The sequence below is a fragment of the Peromyscus californicus genome, unplaced genomic scaffold (assembly GCF_007827085.1).
Source record: "Peromyscus californicus insignis strain IS unplaced genomic scaffold, ASM782708v3 Scaffold_22__1_contigs__length_63687245, whole genome shotgun sequence".
Taxonomy (NCBI): Eukaryota; Metazoa; Chordata; class Mammalia; order Rodentia; family Cricetidae; genus Peromyscus; species Peromyscus californicus.
In genome coordinates, this window is record NW_026294525.1 from 22570894 (window position 1) to 22588884 (window position 17991).

Here is a 17991-nt window from a genome sequence, read left to right on the forward strand (position 1 = left end):
CACCTCTGAATCTTCCTGTATTGTCTCTACTCTATGCTTTATCAAGATGAATTGATTTATGTTCCAGCTGTTGTTCTGCAAAGGCAATCTAATAAACTCTCAGAAATTTGTGTTTAAGAGATCTCTTTTCCTGCATGTTCAGTACTCTTTTCACTTTTTATTTTTGATACAGAAACTCACAAAGGTACACAAGCCTGCCTGAACTTATTCTGTAGCTGTCGATGGTTTTGAACTCAAAATCCTTGTGCTGAGGCCTTGCAAAAAAGTAGCTGAGAGTACAGAACCTGACACCAAGCCCAGCTTCTAAGTAAGAGTTTTGACATGACCCATGACTGTGATCCTAGCACGTGGGAGATGGAAACAGATGCTCATTAATTGTGAGGCCAGCCTGGGCTACATGGAGAGACCAAAATGCTGTTTCAAGAAAGATACAAAGGAGCACAGAAAATTTTGAGATCACTACTTGTAACTAGCTTGTAGGGAGGTTTCAATAGTTCAAACCATGAATCCAAACCGTTACTACTGAAGGCAGAAATTTTAGCTACAAATGATTCTGGAGCTGGAGGAGGGTGATAGAAAAGAGTTGAATGTGTGGTTATGTGAGATTGTGTGTGTGTGTGTGTGTGTGTGTGTGTGTGTGTGTGTGTGTGTGTGTGTTTACTTTAAGCATGATCTTTACATATTAGATTTACCTAAAATGGCTTTGTTCCCTGTATAGTTCTTATATGGATGGGAGGAAGAAGGTGAAGAGAAAAAGAAAAGAAGAGGAAAAAGGATTTCAAACTGTTCTCACCTTTTGTAGTCCAGGCTGACTACTGGAACTGACTATGGTCTCTTGTGAGTGGTGATGTGACTGACACAGAATCCCTTAATGTCAAAATTCTTTAGCATCTAGCACCATTAGCACAAGTTTTTTTCCCTTTTATTGAAAGTAGATTTTTTTCCATTTAATATATCCTGATTATGGTTTTCTCTCCCTTTACTCCTCCCAGGACCTCTACCTCTCATCCAGACCCACCCCTTTTTTTCTTTTATTAGAAAAAATCTACTTCCAAGGGATAATAATATAATAAACACAATATATTATAACAATAAGATAAAATAAAAACTAATACATCAGAGTTGGACAAAACAAATAAAGAGAAGGAGAAGAGCCCAAGAGAAGGCACAAGAATAAGAGACCGCTGTGTCCACACTCACAGATCCCATTAAAACACTAAACTGGAAGCCACAGTATATACACAGAGGACCTGGAGGAGACCCATGCAAGCCCTGTGCATGTTGCTTCAGTCTCTGTGAGTTCATATGAGCCTTGAGCATGTTGATTTAAGGGGCCTGTTTCCTTGGTGTCTTCCATTCCCTCTGGCTTTTACACTGTGTTCTGCCTCCTCTTCTATGGTGTTCCCTGAGCCCTGGGGGGTGGGGAGGGGTTTGATGGAGACATGCTGAGCTGAGTGTTCCAAGGTCTTTCATTCTCTGCATAACATCTGGCTGTGGATCTCTGTATTTGTTCCCATCTGCTGCAGAAAGAATTTCTCTGATAATGGCTGAGCAAGGCACTGATCTATAAGTTATGCAGAATGTCATAAGAAGTAATTTTATTGTTAGCTTTTATTTTATTTTTATTTTTTACAACAGTCATATTTGGTTTTACCCTGGATTCCTGAACTATCTAGTTTCAGATTCTTGGTTGCCCAAGAGGTGTTGGGTATGGGTTCCATCACGTAAAATGAGCCTTTAGTTAAATCAGATACTGATTGGTTACTCCCACAAGCTTTGTTCCACCATTGCCTTAGTATATCTTGCAGACAGAACACTATTGTAGAGCAAAGAACTTGTGGCTGGGTTGGTGCTTATGGCTCTCCTTTGGTAGCATGCAGCGCACCTTCTATACCAAAGAAGCTAGCACATAAGGGCGAAGGCTCTCCACAGGCACCAGCTTAATATCTTTATGTTCAGTGAGTTGTGTAGGTGTTGGCTTCAGCAATGGGGTCTTGCTGTCAGTTTGTGGAGAGCAGCCTATAGTTTGGGCAACAAGCCTGGGCTGTTTGGAGAGTCCATGGGACTCTTTTGGCCAACAACTCAATTAGATGTAATCCAATCCTGGTACTGCAAGCTTCAATCTTTCTGGTAGTCCATTACCTCGATCAGGATGACTTTTTCTAGTTCCATCCATTTTTTTCTGAGAATTTTATTTTATGTTTTAACTGATAAGTATAGTGGGTAGCTGTTCCAGCTTTGACCTTGATGCGCTGCCCTACTGAGACAGCCATAACTACCACACCCACCTAGGACCTCCCCCTGGGGTGTGGCCAGGACAGGAGCTCTTAAGATTGAGCCTCAGGTGTGGGGGTTATGTTGTAAATGTGTTCACTGGAGACAAGCCCCCCTACCATCAGTTATTCTCTGCATTTTGACAAGTTGTGGCTTTCTGTAATGATCTCTGTCTACTAAAGAAAGATACTTCTTTGGCGAGAGTTGCACTTATCTGTGGTTGTATAAGCACGAGTGTTTAGAACACAGTTAGCAAGCACACTGGTTTGGGCACGTGGTAGTAGCAGGCTCTCATCTAGGTTCCGTGACATCACCTGTTATAGCCAGTTGGTTAAACTTACAGTGCCACACATAAATTCCCTTCTGTCTTACTTTCCAAGTCAGCAGCTGTAGGTTACCCCCAGGATGTAAGTGCCACCACTACAGCTTCCCATGCTGGTCATTGTTATGATGTGTAGGTGTTACAGGTAGATGGGACTTGTTGGGTTAACTGTTTTTCTCCCTGGGGTGTGTGGGGGGCTTATCTGTTTTCTTTGGATGGAATCTTATTCCTACTGCATTCTTTTTTCATTCTTTAGTCCTTTAGCCAGTTAGTAATGAGATGTTGGCATCTCATGAGATCTCTCTAGAATGTAATGCACTAGTTTCACCAGCAGCTTGGATTGTCACATATTCAGTGTCCTTTCACACAGCGTGGCAGGGTCAAGTGTCAAGTGAAACCAGAATACCGTCAAAGTCTGTTTGTATCAGCTCATGCCTCACCCTGCCCTTCCCTGCGCAGCTACATCCAGGATCCTACTTTGTGAACTTAATGCAACCTAGAGTCACCTGGGAATGGAGTCTCAGTTGAGGAATGCCTAGAGCAGATTGGCCTGTGGTTGTGTGTGTGTGTGTGTGTATGTGTGTGTGTGTGTGTGTGTGTGTGTGTGTGTGTGTGTGTGTGTGTGTGTGTAGGGAGATTATTTTGTTGATACTGAAGGGTCTAGTCCACTGAGAGTGGAAACATCCTGAGGCACATGGTCCTGGGATATATAAGGAAGATAGCTATGTAAGAGCCTGCGTGTGAGCAAACAGGCAAGCAAGCTTTCCCAAAGCGTCTTCTTCAAGTTCTTTCTTGAGGTCCTTCCCTGAAATCTCTCCGTGATGGACTGTATCCTGGAAGGAAAGTTTTCTTCCCTGAGTTGATTTTGGCCCACCTGTTTTATTACAACTGAAAGGAAACTAGAACATGGCCTCTCCACCCTTCCCACACTGGGGGTGGTTTTTTCAACAGGCATTTTTTTTTTTATTCTACACCATATTTTTGTACAGATGAAGTCTAACTTTTAAAAAAGAGACATCAAAATATCTTTTAGGCAGACAAAAGGGGCCAATTGGTCATAAAGTATTAAATAGAACATAGGAAAATGAGACCAAAGGGAGAGAAGGGGATTTCAGGCAGGCAGGCAACCAGCCAGCCCAGTTTCATCAGATTCGGTGTATAAAGGGATGGCTCTTAAACTTTGATGGAAATTGGAGTCATCTGAAGTTCTTATTCCCCATGCGGCTTTCCAGATCCTAATCCAGGGGGCAGCACAGACTTTTGATTAAATGTATCAAGAGATGTTGTTGCAGGACTTTGAAAGACATTTAGGGAAAATCTGGAGTATTAAATGATACAGAGTTGTTAATATGCTTGGCCCTTTCTTTCTTTCCTTCCTTCCTTCCTTCCTTCCTTCCTTCCTTCCTTCCTTCCTTCCTTCCTTCCTTCTTTCCTTTCTTCCCTTCTCCTCCTCTTCTCCTCCTCCTCCCCCTCCCTCTCCCTCTCCTCCTCTTCCTCCTCCTTCTTCTTTTTCCTTTTTTGGGTTTGTTTTTTAGACAGAGTTTCCCTGTGTAGCCCTGGCTGTCCTAGAACTCGCTCTGTAGACCAGGCTGGCCTTGAACTCAGAGATTCACCTGCCTCTGACTCCCAAGTGTTGGACTTAAAGGCATGTACCATCACCATCCAGCTTTCTGCCTATCTTCTGAAGCCTCGAGGGTAAGCAAGCACCTTATTGTTTAATCCTGACAGATGTCACCTTAAATCACACTGTGGTTCTGGGTAATTAGCCCTTCATTGCTATCACCTCCCTCTACTTTGCAAGCAAAGGATATTACTAGTGGAATAAACACAGTGGTCTATATTAGGATGTTTAGACTTGTATTCTATTAGTGATTTAAAAGACAAGAATATTTTTCCTCAAAATCTTTTACTTCAAGAGATCTAGGTGTTCTTCATAGTGTTAATTATGATTTTACCTATTATTCTTCACATACCAATTAAAATAGATGAATAGAAAATGGATGAGCTGACAGGCGGTTCTAAGTTTTTACTAAGACCTCCTGTTACAGTCCGTTTATTCATCAGAAAATTATAGCAGGCAATCCTTTTAGTGTTGTGGATTTTTAAGAACCATAAATTAGTCAGAGGAAATGCCACACACACACGTGTGTGTGTGTGTGTGTGTGTGTGTGTGTGTGTGTGTGTGTGTGTGTGTGTGTGTAGGCTAGAGGTCAACCTAGGGTGTAATGCCTCAGGCTCTGTCCACCTATTTTTGGGAAAGTTTCTCTCTAGCCTGGAGCTCACAAGTGGTCCAGGCTAGACAGCCTACGAGTCCTGAGTATCCTCCTGCCTCTGCCTCCCTAGCTGTGAGACTGAAAGTGTATCCCATTGTGCCAGGCTTTCCTGTGTGGGTTGTGGGGATTGAACTCAATCTTCATGCTTGCAAGGCAAGCCCTTAACGGACTGAGGTTACTCCCCAGCCACGTTTTTCTCAATGTTACAAGAGGATTTATTACTGCAGTCCAGTCAGAATTTATAGTCATAGATATCAGACACATCATTTATGATCAACTCCTTAATTTAAGTAAACAACAAGGCAGAATGAGAGATTTAGTAGACAACTTTATGCGACTCCTCTTTTGTACGATAGCTTTCTCCATGAGGGATTGCTCACTCTTCCAAGTGTGAGCATGACCACCTAGATCACCCACACCCAAGACTAATGACTAGTTCAGGTATGAGGGCATGACTGAATCTGCCTAAGCTACATGGGAAGGTCTTCTCCCACTGTAACCACTCAAATAGTCAACTGGTAAACCGGGAGTGCTGCTACCATGCCGCCAAACATTTGTCTAAAGGACAAAGAGCAACAAAGAGATTTAAAAAAAAATCCTGAAAGATGGACAAAGATCTAACTAGGGGAAGAGCATTTTCACCAAGGATCTTGCTGAGTTCCCAACTTCTGGCTATAGGAGACAATGAAATTCCTGTGTTGTGGTTTGAAAATGAGACGCTCCTGCAAGAATATTTGATGAGGTGACACTCTGTTGGGATGTGGTGGAACTGTAAGGCAGGGACTGAATGGAGACAGTAGGTCCCTGGGGGCATGTCCTTAAAGAGTGCATCTTGTGCTGACTCCTGCCCTTTGGGGCCCAGTTCTGCTTTGTGTTGGTTCTACCTCAACATGAGTCCAAAGATGTGGAGCCATGTGACCATGGACTGAACCCTCTAGAACTGTGAGACCCAAATCTGTGCCATTAAGTTTGTTTTGTCCATTATTTTGTCATAGTAATGAAAAAAACAACTAGTTTGGAAAATTTGTAGTGGACAGCTGGGAGCACCTCTGTTCCTAAGGCTGACCATGTGACCCATAAGGCATTGCAGCTGGTTTGTAGAGGGAATTTGGAAGTTAGGTGAAGTGAGTTAAAGTCTAAAGTGTTGTAAATAGAGCTGACAGGGTGTTTCAGGTTGGGGTGGTGGTGGGGGCACAGAGGAGCAAAATGCAGGTAAAAATATACACAGTAATGTTTGGCTTTTTGTGATCTCAGGTAGAAACGTGGAATTAGTTGGGAATTTGACAAGAAACCATTTATGTTACATTCTGGCAAGCAATTTATTGATATTCGTGCCCAGAGACTTTCGGAGAGGCAAAATGTAAAAGAACTAGACTAGGTAATTTGATAAAGAAAATTATAAGCCAGCACAGTGCTCAGGTTGTTGGCTGCACTTAGCTGGTTTATAGTGAGAAGTGGCAGCAAAAATGAGTTCAAAGATTAAAAAAAACACATAGTTTTGGAATAAAAGTGTGAATAAAGTTAGAGCCAAGGGTCTTGTGGTTCCAGAAGAGAGTAGCACATATTCATATTGCAAATGGGGAAAAGACGACTGGAGGTATCTTAGAAATTGGCCAAATGCCACCCATGGATAACTCAAATATATAAAAAAGTGAGCTCATTTAAAAACTTCCCATTGTAAAGAGAGAGCCTTTGAGGTGCCCTGCTTGAACAGGGCCAGGCTGGGGTCAGCTACGAAGACGTTTCCTCATTTCATCATGTTTAGTCCCTCAGGTACGCAGAAGCCATAGCAGCTATGGTCAAAGGTGATCTAACTGATGAAGTTGGCAGCAGACCTTGGTACATCTGTGTGATGCCAATTTTACAGGAAGAAGGAAAGAGTTACCGGGTCACGGAGGCTTCCACCCTGACTTCAAAGGAAAGCCCGAGAGGCCAGACAACATGTGATAGGCTGCCCTGGCAAGGGCAGTATATGAAGCTGTAATGGTGAAGCTGAATGTGGAAAGGCCAGGAAGCTGCAGAGGGCAAGAACATGGACTATCTGCCAAGGAAAGGAATAGGTAGTGAGTTGAGTCAGCCTGAGGCAGAAGTCATTTGGTTGCAAACCAGAAGGTTGGGGAATCGAGGTTACCCAAGCCTCTAGAACTCACTTCCTCTGGCAGGCCCCAGTTTCTGGACATGGTGTTTGTCCTGCTGGGTTTCAGTCTTGCTTAGGTCTGATCCTTCCGTGCTGTTCTTCCATTCTTCGTTTGTAAGATGGGAATGTTTATCTTCAACTATGTGACTTTAATTGTAGAGACCGTTACAGCTAAGAGTTTGCTGGGAGTCTCAAAGGAGACATTGAATTTGGACTTTTGAGCAATATTGTACCTCTGGAGACTTCGGGGATTATTTTTTGATAGACAAAATAACATTTTTCATTATGAAATGGTCATAAACCTTGGGACCCAGGGGGAGAATGTTCTCTTCTAAATCTGAAGTGCCCTCATGGGCTTACTTATTGAACACTGGTTCCCCAGATGGCGGTACTGTTTGATGGGTGTGGTAGAAACCTTGGCAGGCAGGAGTCTAGCTGGAGGAAGTGAATCTTTGGAGATTACATCATGAACCTATTCCTCCCCCCTTATCTAAGTTACTTTTCTATCGCTGTGATAATGCACCATGACAGAAACAACTTATAAATGAGTTGTTTTAGAGTCTATGATGAGAGAATTAGGACAGGGAGACAGGTGGCTGGAGCCACACCTCCTAAAACTTCCCCAACAGTTCCACCAACTGGGGACCAAGCATCCAAACATGTGAGCCTGTGGGGACCATTCTCATTGAAACCAACACACTCCTCTTGCTACTTCCTATCAGCCACAGCCTCTCCCTTCACATGCTCTTAATGCCTGATGTTCTGTCCAGGCACACGGAGCCAAGAAACCATGAGTCATACAGGAATGGCTGCAAACACATCATTCCACTTTTACGTTGCTTCCGTTGGCTTCTTTGTGTCAGTGACCAAAGAGTAACTCATATGTCCTGCTTTTCTTAAAAGTTATTGGAGTTGAGGTTATGACTACAAGAGCCTCAGTGAGCAACATGGCCGGTTCTAGGCGCTTTATGTCCAATGTCTTCTTGGTGATCAGGCTTTGTGCTCTGTTGAAGTAGGTCTTAAGCATTAGGATGCATTCAATATCAACTGTGTTATCTGTTAGAAATGCAGAGTCTTCGGCTGGGTGTTGGTGCATGCCTTTAATCCCTTGCCCCATGGGAAGCAGAGGCAGGTGGATCTCTGAGTTCAAGGCCAACCCGGTCTACAGAGTGAGTTCTAGGACAGCAGGAGTACACAGAGAAACCCTATGTAGGTGGGGGTGGGAGAGAGAAAGAAAGAAAAGAAGAAAAAAAAAGACTACAGAGTCTTGGGTTCACACGCTTCAGTTAGAGGAGGACCAGAAGGCCTAAAACTTGCCTTTGTTCAAACTGTCCAAGATCGAGAGGGATCCTTACAGGGTATCCTGGAGTCTATTCTCTGGTTGTCTCAGTGTCTCGATGCCAAACCTTTTCCCCTTGAGTTCTACACACATCTCAGGTTTGGAGTTTCGTGCTAGTCTTTCCTTTTTCCTGAAAACTTTGTCCTCTAGATATCTGCAAGGCTAACTCATTCCTTTACGCCTGGTAGTAAGTTTCTTTCTCAGTGTTACTCTGACCCAGTACTTGACACAGTGACAGGACTATCTCACTCCACCTATACGCTTTACATAGGTTTTTTTTCTTTCTCCCTGAATCTCTTTACCATTTAAAGTCCTATACAGTTTGATTTTCATATTTACTATATGCACTGCTTCTCTCTCTCTTTTTTCTGACTAGATAGAAAACTCCTCGAATTCATGGTTTTTCATTTGCTCAGTGATGTGTAACGAGGTGTCTTCAGTAGATAGCAGGCACTCAATAAACGTGTTTTGAATGAAGGTGATTTCCTCGCAAGAGGATGGGAAACTTGTGTCCAGAGCCATTAGTATTTCAGTTTCTTAATACCTCATAATCCAGACTGTTAAAATCTTCTTTCCTTTGAAATTGAGAAGTGTTAAGGGGGTGGGGAGTGATCGAAGTTCTGCCTGGTTTCTGGAGCTCCATAGAGGTAGGTGCCCCATCGGGGTCCACTATACTTTAATTAGCCTCACTTCCCATGGGGCTTTTCTCAGGGTGGCATGCAGCTTTCTAACCAATGTCAGCTTTAGCTTTGGAGGAGGAGTTTTTCTGTTACTACACTATCCATCCTTTTCAGCAACCAGACATCCGGTGATTGTGTGCAGCATGCATGGTCTATAGACATACAACGTGGGATAGATTCGCTTGGAAGGCAGAGGTAGTTCAATCATTCCGAGAGAAGCTGAAACAGCAGGCTAGGCTATGTACTGGGGAAGAGGCAGGAGCCCCGAAGTGCCTTTTACCAGAGTCCCATGGACATTTGGCTCTGAAATGGTTAGTGTTCTGTTCTCTGTGCACAGTGGCTTGCACCAATCTTTGCACATATTAGACAGAGAGTGACGACCGATGTCTTGAAAGATAGTGACTGTTGTCCCAGTAGACATTCCATAGTTATAGGTGACATACCTGCCTTAAAAGCAGAATCCTAGTTAACTTCTTGGGCCAGGAATTCGTGAGGCTAATTTCCACGCGTCCCCCCCCCCCCCCCCCCCCCCCCCCCCCCCCCCCCGCCAGGGTCAGGTGTTAGTTCCCATTCATATTGATACATATTTTCACATCTCTTCAAATCAGTCCATTCTATCTTCTTTGAAGCTTGATAATTTTTCAAAGTAATCATTTTAAAAGTATCAAGGATTAGCCAATGGTGGTGGCACACGCCTTTAATCCCAGCACTCAAGAGGCAGAGGCAGGCGGATCTCTGTGAGCTCAAAGCCAGCCTTGTCTTCAAAGCGAGTTCCCAGGACAGCCAAGACTACACCGAGAAACCCTGTCTCCAGAAAAACAAACAAACAAAACAACAAAATCAACAACAAAAAAACCAGAAAACAAAAACAAACAAAACAACAACAAAAAAACCCCCAACCAACCAACCAACCAAACACAACCCCCAAAAAGTATCAAGGATTGATTAAAGACATTGTTTTCAGGGATCCTTTGGTGGTAGGATCAGACCTCCATATTTTTTTATATAGTGCCTTCCTTTTAAAGTACTTATTTCGACTACTCATTTACCTGGATATCATAATAGTCACAATTCACTGCCTAATGTAGCCTTTTTAAGAGTGGTTAAGTTCTCAACTAACATTCACTCCACCGAGGCAAACGGCTGCCGGCAACTTTGTTTGCTCAGTTTCTGAGTGCTTGGGCAGCTGCTGTGTTGTGTTTGCTGAAGTGAAATTGGATTCTTAAAGAAACTGAGTAATCTTCTCTATTAAGCAATTCAATAAAATGGGCTTTGGGCACATTTAGCAGGTGGTCTTGTAAGTGAAAAAAAATTGAAAATCACATTTGGATTTTAAGTGGATATTTTAAAATGTAAAGACATACATTTAAAAGAAAATGATGGCTGGAAGATTTTCTTTTTTTCTATTAAGGCTTTCCAGTTAAGACAAAGGGGGCAGAGTGTCAAAGAACTTATACAATAAGTGATGAAGCTGCTTAAATGGAAGCAGGCCCTGAATTTGAGATCCATCTTAAAAAAAAAAAAAACATAGGGAAACTTATTCCATATCTCCAGATTTTCTTCTTCTAAAAAGGGATTAAAACTTTTATTTTTATTTACCATTTCATTTTGTAGAGTCGCTCTTCACAGCAATACTGTCACAACATGGGGACTCTCATAACACCGTGTATAGGTCAAAACGAAAACCAAAACCAAAACGAAACCAAAGGCGTTATTCTTCAACTCATTAAAGAGGCGGCCCTTTCCTTTTAATATATTCATTTTTAATGAGAAGGTTAGCGATTTTTTTCCCCCTGTGTCTTGACGTTTGGTAACTGCGAAATCTGAGGCTGGAGACGCAAAACATCCCAGAGTTATGGGTGATATACCCGCCTTAATAGCAGAACCTCAGTTCTAGTCTCTGGCCCGAATTCCAGAGGCTAATTTCCACCCCTCCCACGGAGTCACCTGCTCCGGGGGAACCCCGGCCAGAAAGCCGGGTCGCGCCAGGTCAAATCTTGTGCGTCTCTTGTTTACTCCGCCCCGGGCTGGGCGGTGGCATGGACAGGGGGTGGGGAGAGGGTGCTACGGCCTGGGGCGCCCTAGGACGCTTGGTTCGGATAGCTTGGGCGAAGCTGCTTGGGTGCCCGGGGTGGGTGGCGCGCGGTCAGGCTCTGCGACTAGCCCACCCGGAGGAGGCGCTCCGAGCGCCGGCACCGCCCAGAAGCCCGTGTCTGCGCTCCAGCGCAGCGACCTCCTGGGGACCTCCCCCGAGGGTGCACACGAGTCCACACACGCTGGGTAACGGCCCGAGGGAGCCCCGGTGTCCCCCGGGTGTTGCCGGGTTGGGGAGGAAGCCAGAGTCCCGGCCCCAACTCGCTTGGGATTCCCTCCCCACCCTCCCCGACGCCCCGCCCAGCTCTCCCAGGGCTGGGTGTGATTTCAGTCCCTACCAAGGAAACAGAAGCGCGCAGCTGGAGGTGGCAGCTCGCCCCCTTCCCCCCCCCCCCCCGCGGCGCCCCCAGGAAACCGGCAGCTGCTCCCCGCGCCGCTGCCCTAGCCTATTTGAATACCCCGGCGAGGGCGGGCGGCTTCCTGAGCAGGGTGCACCCGGGGCGCCCTGGGGAGTGACCCTGGGCAAAGCAATTGGGGCATTTCGAGCGCAGGAAAACTTCGTGCTTCCGCCAGGGTACGGAAAATGCTAGTAAAACACTTTGAGAGTTCCAGGGGCTGCAGTATCATTTTTTTTTTCTTGATTGATAACAAAATCGTGAGTAGAGGCGGGGGTGAAGAGGCGAGGGATCCGTGATACCCGGGCAAAATGTGAGGATCACACTGATCACCTAATTCCGTTCCCTGGGAAGGCAGGGAACCGGTACGTGGGAAGGGGGGGGTGGGGTGGCAAGGGGATGGGCACGAAGGAGGTTTCCACACCCTAGTAGGAAATTCTCAGACTGCTCCAGACGCCCCAGTGTTTCTGCGTGGCAAGCTGATACCCGTTCTCAGGGGAGATCCCGGCTCCAAGCGAGGGGAGCGCGGCCGCGACCTTCCCTCCCCGCACGCCCGCAGCGGGGCCCATCCGGGTCGCCCGGCGCACCGCACATCCTTTACCCCGCTGGCCAGCTCCAGACTGGTTTTTCTGGTTCAGCCTCCCTCCCAGGGACGCGCTGGGGGATCCGATGACGTCGCTGGCTGAGTCTCTCCTTCTTCCTCCCTCCCTCTCCTCGCCTCTCCCCCGCCCGCCCTCGCCGCGCACTCCTCCTAGTAACTTCTGTTCGGGGAGGCGCTGCCAGGAATAACCCGGTGCGTCCACAGCCCGGAGGGGAGGCGGCCGCTGCGGCTCCCGCACGCCGACAAACTGCGGCCCGGGCCCCGCGGCTCAAGCCCCAGCCTGGCGGCCCCAGCCCCAGCCCCGGCCCCCCCGACTCTGGCTCCATCTCCTTACAGTGTCCGAAAATAAATAAATATATAAATAAAGGCAAGAGGAGCCTGGGCTGGCGGTGGGGATCGCCTCCCTCCCTCCTCCCTCCCTCCGCGCCCGCCCTCCCTCTGTCCTTAAGGAAATGCTACCAGACACCCCCCACCAGACACGCTCAGCCTGGGTGAGGAGCGGCCGCAGCAGCAAGAACAAGGGCATCAGGGGGCTTTCCTCCCCTCCTCCTCTCCCTCCTCTTCCTCCTCCTGCGCAGCGGTGACTTTACAGGTGAGCGGCCGTCGCGGCTGCGAGGATCCCCCCCCCCCACCGCCCGCCGCGTCGCGCCCTCCTTTGGCCGCTGTCACCCGGACTGCCGGGAGCTGACAGCCGCCCGAGGGGCTCGCGGCCGGGAGACTGGCGGCCGGCGGGAGGCGGGCTGGAGGTGAGGGGGTGGAGAGCTGGAGAGCGGGGCGCCGCCGTGCGCTGTCTCTCCCCGGTGGAGGAGGGTCTCCGCAAAAAGAAAAAGAAAAAGAAAAAGAAAGAAAAAAAAAGAGAGAGAGAGAGAGAGACATCTTCGGTGACTGTGGCACAAGTATTTGCCAAGTTGAGTCTTGGACATTGAAGCTTGCCGGGAGCCCGAGCAACTTGAAAGGTCTCCTGGCTGGGTAGCAGCCTCCCTCCACGCCTCGACTCTTGGGTACTGGGTGCAGCCCGGGGGTGCGTGGAGGGCGCACCGGCCGCTGGCAGAGCAGAGCGGCGGGAATCTAGGTCCCTCCTCGGCTCGGTAAGTGGCCTCGGCGCTGTGTTTTTTTCCTGCCTGCTCCCGAGATCGAGCTTGTTTCACTTTACCCTGAAAATCGCCGTCGCCCAACTCCATCTCCCCCTCCGCCGGCGCGCGACCCCGGCCGCTTTCCCCGGTGGCCCAGGGGTGAGGGTCGGAGGGGGCGGGGATGGGGGGAGACCTCGGCGAGGGGGGTCGGGCGCGTTGGGAAATGCGGGGAATACCCTGGCCGAGGATCTATGCAGATGAGGGGAGGCTGCTTTGCGTAATGTCCTGGGGGGGGAGGGGGCCGCGCGGGAGCGCTGGAGGCAGGAATGTGCCTGGTTACTAATGAGGGACGTGCACCGGCGCGCACCGCCCGGCCACCGCTGCGGCTGCCGCGGCCGGCGGCCCGTTGTCAGGTAGCGGGGGAGGGGGCGCGCCGGGCGCGGGGCCGGGGGCGGCGCGGGCGGGCGGGCGGGCGGACGGCAAGGGCCGGGCCGCCGGCCTGCGGCCGAGCGAGCGCAGCGGAGGCACTGGCTGTGGGCATTTCGGTGGTGATCCTTTCTCCTCCCGAGCGAGGAAGGAAGGACGGAGAGAAGGAAGGAAGGAAGCGAAGAAGGAGGGGACTGTCTCCATGGAAGGTTCAGGCGGAGGCGTCCTCGCCTTGCGGGTGCACCGGCCGCAGAGCGGCTCCAGCCGCCGCCGGCTGGCCCCGGGCGCGTGGAGACGGGTGGGGGCGGCTTGCATGTTTATTTGTGCTTCTGGTTGGGGGATCGGGAAGAAACATGTGTGTTTGGGCTGTGCACCGTGAGGAGCTGGGTCTGCGCCTTTATGTCTGTTCCCTGAAGTGGGTGGAACGTTGGCCCGTTCCGGGAATGTTCCATGACGTGGTGCAGCCACAGGAAGGGGGTTAACGAGGGGCTCTCTGCCGCGGCGGCTCTGCTGGCTGCTATCAAAGCAGATGTGCTGCTGCTGCCGCACCTCTCACCTCCCTTCACCCCCAGCCCCCCTCCTTTCCATTCTGTGCGTCTGGTACTGGTAGGGCTAAGACAGGAAAACAGCTCTGTGTGTGTGTGTGTGTGTGTGTGTGTGTGTGTGTGTGTGTGTGTGTGTGTGTGTGGTGGAGGGTGATGTGCGTGTGTGGTGTCTGTCGTATTTGGTGGGGGGCGACTCCAGATCTGCCCTGCCATCCCAGCTGTTATCACAGATCCGTGCGCTTTATACGCATGTGCCTCCCGCGTCCTGTCCCTCTTACATAACATACCCAGTGCAGCAGAGGACGGGAGCAAATGCGACCCCAACCCCCCAGGCTCACCCTGTGTGGGGGCTCGAAGGTCTCAAAGGGTCTCTGGATGTTGTGCTTTAGGGATGCGTCTCCCAGTGGGGACGAGACCGAGGGGAAGGAGGTTTTCTTTTAGTGGTTCATCACTCGCCTACTTGAAAGCATCTAAGTGCAAAGGACTGCAGGAACTAGTCCTCCGAATGCAAAAGCTTTTGACTTGCGTCGCCAAGGGAAAGTGGGCGCTCTCACCTCAGAAATGCAAAGAGAGAGGGTCTGTAATAAAGACGCATGGAGGAGACCTGCAGTAACGTGCTTGGGCTAGGGGCAGAAAGGACTAGCATGGAGGTGACCAGAGGAATCTCTTGATAATAGGTTACACTGGAAACCCCAGGACACCTGTAATGGCTTAGAATTCACACAGGAAGCTGTGTGTGCAACTGACATTGTAAAACCCTTATGCTTTGCACAGTTATTTGGGCCCAAAATGAACACAGAGAGGCTTGCTTCCGGTACTTTCATTATAATAGAAAAACTGAACTGATTTTTTCCCTCCTTCCTTTTCTGCCATTTTAAAAATAACTCAATTTATTTAAAAACTATATTGGTACTTTCTTCCACTCCCAAAGCTAGACATCAGTAATTCACAGGAGGACTTTTTTTTTTTTTTTAGGCGAACTCAGAGCCCTGGTCAAGGGCTATTGATTTCTTTCTCTTCAGCACAGTTGTTTCTTTTGCGTGAATAATCAAGCCCAGAAATTACTTGAAATATTAATGAGATTCATACTAATTAAATTTGCAGTGATCTGTCCTCCTGAAAAAGGCCATGGAACTTTATTAGACACATTTCCTGTACTGATACAGTGATACTATTTGTCCTTGGGCAAACCAAGTTGTTTTAAATATATGCATGTATTAGTATGTACAAATAGGTGTTAGGATTTGTGAATGCCTGCTTGCTTATATGTCCTATAGGCATGCCAAGGTAAAATTTTACAAATTACCCAAGAGGATTGTATAATGAGCAATGCTGGGTTTGAGTTTTAGGATATAGGTCCAGAAGTTTATCGAAACAAGAATGCGTTGCATGTGAATAAGATGGAAATCATTTTTTTTTATTGCTAAGAGAAAATTCTGGGGGAGCCTTGAAGGTGTCATGGTACCAGATTAGAACTGCATTTTTATTCTGAGAGGGAGGGAGTTGCTGATATCCACATAATGACAGTGTACTTCCTTCAAGTGTTATAATCTCTTGGACCACTAGGCTTGAAATAGGCACTGTAGTTCTCATGTGCAGAAAAATACAGTATCACAATGCTGCATTTTTTGAAAATTGAGATATTTGATTGCTTTGAGAATAGATGGGGTATCACACCGAATTGCTTATTGGCATCTGTAGTGTGTTTCGGTGATTGAATTTTATCAGATTGACTTTATTAGGAGCAACTTATTGTATATGAAATTGCTTAAGATTAAATCGATGAAAACTGGGGACCGTTGGAGGGAGTGGTAATATATTAAAGTTATTTCATATTTGGAATTTTAGCTTATATTATAACTGGCTAGATCCTTGGGGGGGTGTTGGGCTAAATAGTATTAAAGTAGACATTTCTGTAGGACATCACATATGAAGAATTTCTTATGGGTAACATATCACATAAGGAGATGGTCCTGTTTGGCTACATTGAAAGATTACCCAGCAGAATCCTTTGATTGATCGGCTCCTTTCCATGCAGTGTGCTTACAAATGTTCTTGTTACTATGAAACAAAACAGAAGACAACATACATGCAGGCGTGCCTTGGAGAATAGTGGTGCGTGTGTCAGCTTGAACTTTTGGCACTGTGACATTATTCAGAAATCAGGTTGAGTGTCTTATGCTTATTCCAGTAAAATGATAAATTTAGTTTATACTTTGCCAGTTTTTTTTTTTTAAGGTGGAAAGGACTTCACTTCAGCCACAACAACAAATAAGTCTGCTGTTTGTGTTTCTTTTTAGTTCTTGACTGAGTACCACACAGGAAAAGATGGGTTGAAAATGTTAGGTATGGTGAAAGCGTAATTCAATATTAGATGTGAAATAATTGAAACTTCTGTTGTGGTGACTATTGTTACAAGAGGAAAATCGCTCAGACCATCCAGATACATGGCTGTGGGTCAGACAGGCTGCTACTCTCCCACGGGTTAAAAAATACAGTTACCACATTTTAGTTCGCATCCACACAGGGAGAGCCTTCGGTTAGGCTAGGCCTTTCCATCAGTCCTGTAGGTGGAGAAGTGGTATGCCTAGGGTATGCCTCCACTTGAATGTTTCAGTGGTAGACTTCTTGTTTATGAAGTTTCGCGTGCATTCACTGTGAGTTCATGTTTTGGCTAAACCTTGGTACGTAAGGGTTGTGACTTTTAGAACGATATCAGAGAGTGGAGCAGAGGAAGTTTGCTAACTCACCTTTATGAGTTCAGGTTTTATGCGGAGCTTCCAACCGTCCAGGGTGAGTGGGTCTGCCTGGATCACTGAAAGTCTTCAATACTGCCAAGTAAATACGTAAGTGGGGTCTGTGCTATGAAACTATGGGTGGACATAGAGTATTGAAAAAAATAGGGAGGTTTTGTGATGGCATAATTGTACTTGTTTGAAGGAAAATGTTTGAGAAATGGTACTCTTTTCTTATTTGTTCCTGATATCACCATGGAGCAGTGCTCTCTTTGTGCTAGTTACGGTAAAACTTGGAAGAAAGAGTTTGGAAATCAGTACTTGCAAAAGGTGTCAGACGCTGTTAGGTCATTTGGAAAAAAATATTTTAGCACTTAATTATTGTGGCATAACTCCAAAACTTCACAGAAAGAGGATGTGTTTCTTGCCCCATGCAACTTAGGCTTCTCTGAGATGAGCCCTCATTAAAGGAACATGGGCCTTTACCGGCTACATGGTTGCATTAGGACAGAACGAGAATTGATATTTCATCTCCTATTGGTCCGGACCAAAGGTGTGCTAATCTTAAACATTCGCATGATTCGTCATTTGAGGTTACCAACTATGCCAAGTGATCCATTGTCTAAGTTAATCCGTACGTTTGAATTTATCTATTAGCTTAAATCAGAGTGCAACCACTTAGATGAGGAGAGAAAAAGATAAAAATGATACTCCTGTCCCTGAGAGGTAATCTGGACAGGAAGCAGGAGGAGTCTTATCACTTTTGGGTAAAAGGATGGTTGACTTCGGGAATAATCAGGCTCACCTTTTTTCTTTCTTTCTTTCTTTCTTTCTTTCTTTCTTTCTTTCTTTCTTTCTTTCTTTCTTTCTTTCTTTCTTCCCTTCCTTCCTTCCTTCCTTCCTTCCTTCCTTCCTTCCTTCCTTTCTTTCTAACTTGCCACTCATAATCTTAGCTATCTTTTCAGAATACCATGATAAATGTCCTGCCATCACAATGGAGACTCCAGTCATTCAATCAGTCTTTTCAATGGGTCAGCCTTTCTGCTGGCTACTAAGGATGTAATAATGGATCAAATGAGAAATGGAGTTGATGGGCA

The 17991-nt window shown here is 46.8% G+C and overlaps 1 protein-coding gene across 9 annotated transcripts in view; it reads left to right on the forward strand.

Annotated features, from left to right (window-relative positions):
• The first annotated feature begins 12438 nt into the window (after positions 1-12438).
• Hivep2 (HIVEP zinc finger 2) overlaps positions 12439-17991 on the forward strand; it is a 192295-nt gene continuing 186742 nt past the window's right edge. For 3 of the 9 annotated variants that reach the window (XM_052751087.1, XM_052751084.1, XM_052751089.1), the window contains exon 1: positions 12724-13203. The gene's annotated coding sequence lies outside the window, so the exon portion shown is untranslated. The other 6 variants (XM_052751085.1, XM_052751092.1, XM_052751088.1 and 3 more) reach the window with 4 other exon arrangements.